Source organism: Micropterus salmoides, unplaced genomic scaffold (genome assembly GCF_014851395.1).
Source record: "Micropterus salmoides isolate LMB-PRFRI ecotype aquatic unplaced genomic scaffold, ASM1485139v1 Ms_hic_scaffold_13, whole genome shotgun sequence".
Taxonomy (NCBI): domain Eukaryota; kingdom Metazoa; phylum Chordata; class Actinopteri; order Centrarchiformes; family Centrarchidae; genus Micropterus; species Micropterus salmoides.
Window position 1 is genome coordinate 32483368 of NW_024040374.1, and position 5645 is coordinate 32489012.

Consider the following 5645-nt stretch of genomic DNA (forward strand, 5'->3'; position numbering starts at 1 on the left):
AGAGTAAAAGTTATAGTGCAGTGTAAGATATTAATCAAAAGCCTCAAAGTTGATTCAATAAAAATGCTACAAACTAAAGTCTTCAGCCACTATGAAGACCTCAGAACTGGAGTGATTTGATGGCCTTTTTGGTCTTAGTAAGGACTCAAGAAGCAGCGTTCGGAATCAGATACCACTTGATTTTTAGGGAGACCGCTATAGTAGTCCAGTCGACTTAAGATAAATGCATTGACAAGTTTTTCCTAATAAGTCCTTAATTCCTTCATATATTCTTAAGGTGATAGTAGCCTGACTTTGTAATGTTTCTATACAGGTGCTGGTCATATAATTAGAATATCATCAAAAAGTTGATTTATTCAGTAATTCCATTCAAAAAGTGAAACTTGTATAATAGTATAATGTATACATTCATCCACACAGACTGATAATTTCAAGTGTTCATTCCTTTTAATTTTGATGATTATAACTGACAACTAATGAAAACCCCAAAATCAGTATCTCAGAAAATTAGAATATTGTGAAAGGTTCAATATGAAGACACCTGGTGCACACTCAATCAGCTAATTAACTCCAAACACTGCAAAGGCCTTTAAATGGTCTCTCAGTCTAGTTCTGTAGGCTACACAATCATGGGGAAGACTGCTGACTTGACAGCTGTCCAAAAGACGACCATTGACACCTTGCACAAGGAGGGCAAGACACAAAAGGTCATTGCTAAAGAGGCTGGCTGTTCACAGAGCTTGTGTCCAAGCACATTAATAGAGAGGCGAAGGGAAGGAAAAGATGTGGTAGAAAAAAGTGTACAAGCAATAGGGATAACCGCACCCTGGAGAGGATTGTGAAACAAAACCATTCAAAAATGTGGGGGAGATTCACAAAGAGTGGACTGCAGCTGGAGTCAGTGTTTCAAGAACCACCACGCACAGACGATGCAAGACATGGGTTTCAGCTGTCGCATTCCTTGTGTCAAGCCACTCTTGAACAAGACACAGCGTCAGAAGCGTCTCGCCTGGGCTAAAGACAAAAAGGACTGGACTGCTGCTGAGTGGTCCAAAGTTATGTTCTCTGATGAAAGTAAATTTTGCATTTCCTTTGGAAATCAAGGTCCCAGAGACTGGAGGAAGAGAGGAGAGGCACAGAATCCACGTTGCTTGAAGTCCAGTGTAAAGTTTCCACAGTCAGTGATGGTTTGGGGTGCCATGTCATCTGCTGGTGTTGGTCCACTGTGTTTTCTGAGGTCCAAGGTCAACGCAGCCGTCTACCAGGAAGTTTTAGAGCACTTCATGCTTCCTGCTGCTGACCAACTTTATGGAGATGCAGATTTCATTTTCCAACAGGACTTGGCACCTGCACAGTGCCAAAGCTACCAGTACCTGGTTTAAGGACCATGGTATTCCTGTTCTTAATTGGCCATCAAACCCGCCTGACCTTAACCCTATAGAAAATCAATGGGGTATTGTGAAGAGGAAGATGCGATACGCCAGATCCAACAATGCAGAAGAGCTGAAGGCCACTATCAGAGCAACCTGGGCTCTCATAACACTGAGCAGTGCCACAGACTGATGACTCCATGCCATGCCGCATTGCTGCAGTAATCAGGCAAAAGGAGCCCCAACTAAGTATTGAGTGCTGTACATGCTCATACTTTTCATGTTCATACTTTTCAGTTGGCCAACATTTCTAAAAATCCTTTTTTTGTATTGGTCTTAAGTAATATTCTAATTTTCGGAAGATACTGAATTTGGGATTTTCATTGGTTGTCAGTTTTAATGTCACAATTAAATGAAATAAACATTTTGAAATATATCAGTCTGTGTGTGATGAATGAATATAATATCCAAGTTTCACTTTTTGAATGGAAATACTTAATAAATCAACTTTTTGATGATGTTCTAATTATATGACCTGCACCTGTAATGTGCTTGTTGAAACTTGAAACTTGTGGTCCATGACCACACCAAGATTTCTGGCTTAGTTTATTTTTTGGGCTTTTGCCTTTATTTGATAGGAGCAGTTGAAGAGAGACAGGAAATGTGTGGGAGAGCGAGGGAATGAGAGGAGATGGAATGTTTTATCTGTGTTTAATTAAAGAAAATTCAGGCACATCCATGCATGGATTGGGATTATAGTCCTCTAGTGACATGGTTTTGTACATTTGAGTATTGAATGATTGACCAACCGGTCGAGGCAGATGGCCGCCCACCCTGAGCCATGGTTCTGCTCGAGGTTTCTGCCTCTTAAAAGGAAGTTTTTCCTCGCCTCTGTCGCCTAGTGCTGCTCTTGGTGGGAATTGTTGGGCTTCTGTAAATAGCATCATAGAGTACGGCAGAGGTCACTAATAGGCGGACCGCGGTCCGGATGGACCCAGCCGCCGTCCTCTCCAGACCGCCGACCTACAGCCCATTTATTATTGAGACTTACTACCTGTGACGGAGCGTTTCTATTTTAACCCGCGCAGCTTTTCTAGCAATTACTGTACTGGTTTAGAGGACCAGGAAACTCACAGACCAATCGCATGTGCTCCAATCGTCTCATGTGACGCTGCTCAGCCAATCAAATCTGTGCATACCGTTGCTTGCGAGTCGAGTCCGCGAGATTCACCAGAGACGTTTTGGAAACACACCCGAATTGAGGAGACGAAAGATAAGAGATTTCACATGACTTTTAATCAAGAATGTACAGATTTTACATGTACATTCCTCCCACGGGCAGTTCAAAACCAGAATATCTCATAGATCTCCAATATTCTAGCTGGAGCTCACGTTTCTCACTGAACAACAGAAAGTAGGAAAGTGGTAGCTCTGTAAGAGAAATGAAAGAGAAGAGGAGGCATTACAGCTGTTCATTTGTTATGGTGTGTGAGTGTTTATTATAAAATTGGTTAAGACTACACTTCATCACTTCAAGCTACACTTTTTATTACATTTTTTCTAAAAATTAGGCACTTTAGTTTACTTAAATTTAGAATTTATTATTTGAATAGTTATTATTTATTATCCTCCAGTTTGATGTGAAAATGACTGATATTATTTGATTGACAGTCCGTTGTTGACTAAAAACTATACAACTATAGGTTATAGTACTGAATGATAACGCAAGTTCGTCGTTTTGATGTTACGGACCTTTGCTTCAGGAAATTTTCTCTAACTAGACCTCTTTGAAATCTAATTGAATACCCCTGGAGTACGGTCTAGACCTGCTCTTTTATGAAAAGCGCTGTGAGATAACTGTTGTTGTGATTTGGTGCTATAAAATAAAATTAATTGAATGCAAAATGATGTAACATATCTCATTGATATTCATAATCTGAGCCAGTGAGAACATGTAGATGTTAAACACAGTAACACGTTACCTAGATCAAGGAGCATTTCATTTCCTTAATTTGACAGTGACTGGGTGATATCCGACAGACTACATGGCTCATCAGCATATGCTCTAGGTTTGGACATGTGTGTGCTGACATTCACCTCTACACTAACAAGCCTACAAACAGCCAGGACATTAAACTGATTTCTTATTTTCAGGCTGACGTTTATGAATATATATTTATGTGCTTTATTTGTTTTACAAGGACCTGTTGTTGTAAAAACAGCTTTGTTTTTGAACATGGTTCAATAAATTACAACTTTTATAAAATAAAATGACACTCAATGTTGATAAATACCTCAGGCATAATGTTACAAGTGTCTATTTTAGTAAATGGCAATCATTTATTTGAGGGGTGGCTGTGGCTCAGGAGAGGGGGTTGCCTGTTAATCAGAAGGTCGGCGGTCCCCGGCCGAGTCACTGAGAACCAAGTGCTCTGGTGTCACACCATATCTTAATTTTAATCGGGCAATTCAACAGACAACCTTATTTAAAGTTAATGGTACTCATAATGTGAACCCATGATGTGCACATGGTAAGTTTTTGTCTCAGAATTGTTCACCACTATAAAAGTGTTAGTTTTTTTGTCCTTTGGTGTGACAGCCCTAAATTATATTTTTTAATTAAAAACTGTATGTTAAAGTACAAATTATAGAAAATGTAGCTAATGTGCTGCTAACTTCTAATGACAGGTTAGCTAGGTATAGCATGGTCATTAACTGCACAAAAAGGCTGAAACATCCTTTGGTGTGACAGAAATGTCCTCTGGTGCGACACCTGTGACTGTCACACAAGAGGACAAAGTCTCTTTAAAACGCACTTTAAAATTATAATTAAGATTTGTTTAACTCCTTTAAATGCAAAAAATTACAGTAAAAAATATTTTCAGCTGTTTCTGCAGAAAAGTTTTACTGGTATAAAGTGTCATGAAAATAAGTAATGTGAAATGTGAAAGTAAATTTTTTCTTTTTTAGATAGGAAGAAATGAGGGAGAGAAATGGGAGAGTGAGGACACTTAAGTATAGAGAGAAAATTAACAGGGATCAACACAGAAAGGGTGAAGGGTAGAGAACAACCAAGAAAGTAAATTGAAATTAAATTAAAAAAATGATTATATATTTATATATAACATGGACATTGAATTGTTTCTTTTAATCAAAATTACATTTTCTTTCTTCTCTGACACCAAAATAATTACACAAGGTCTGCTCTATTGAGGAGTCAACTTTAATTATGTCGATGAAAAATTATTATTAGATATTGATATTGTTTGTATCGACATTACATATTGAAAGTTAAGTAAAAATGCTTTAATTTAATACCATTTACTTCCTCTTTAATGCAATAACTACCATTATTGTCCTTTAGTGTGTCGTAATGTTCTATTGTGTGACACACATAAAAGAACCAAAAATGTGTGTTTATTTATCTCAAAATATCTTTCATAAAAACAGTTCAGTATTTCATTAGGGGAGATATAATCATCACTCATCATACATTTGTATAACTTTCAACAGTTTTGAAAGGACAAAGACTAACTTACTTTTATTCAAATGGTGCAAGTCCAAGTCCAATTCATGGAGAAAAATAGTGTTATTCAAAATTTCATATCCAATAAATAATAGTATATGAAAGTGTCTTACAATTGAGATGAATCTCTTTCATGTTTGTTTGTATATTATTAAACACTTTTCCTTGATTTTGTTATGTCACACCATTTACAGTGCAGTTCAGCGAAAGTGTTAAAAAGGCCAAGGATGGCAGTACATAAGCATGCACTGACCATGAGAACCTGGATCTACTTACAGCTACTATACCTACTCAGTAAGTAGGGACTAGGGCTGAACAATTTTGGAAAATAATCTAATTGCGATTTTTTCCCCCAATATTTCGACTGCGATTTAATATGCGATTAATTTTTAAGCTCTTTACCTTCTGTATTATTCAAAATGGACAAGCAGTAAATCAGTGTATACACAATATTAGATAGATGGAACTACACTGTTCTTTCTTGTGTTATGATGAATTAGGTAGAATTATTATTATGAGCAATGGTGGAGAAGCTATATCAAATTACTATAATAATATGAGAAAGATAATTAGAGTCGTCAGGGCATTAAATAATATGATATCATCAGGTCGGCCTACCTACAGACCACAAGAAAAACTAATCACCACAGTGTGTTATACAGTATGCGCTCAATACAAAACCCACAGTTCAACCACTAATTAATGCATCCTTATCTCAGTTCAAATCTCCTAGTCCATCTTTCTGTATC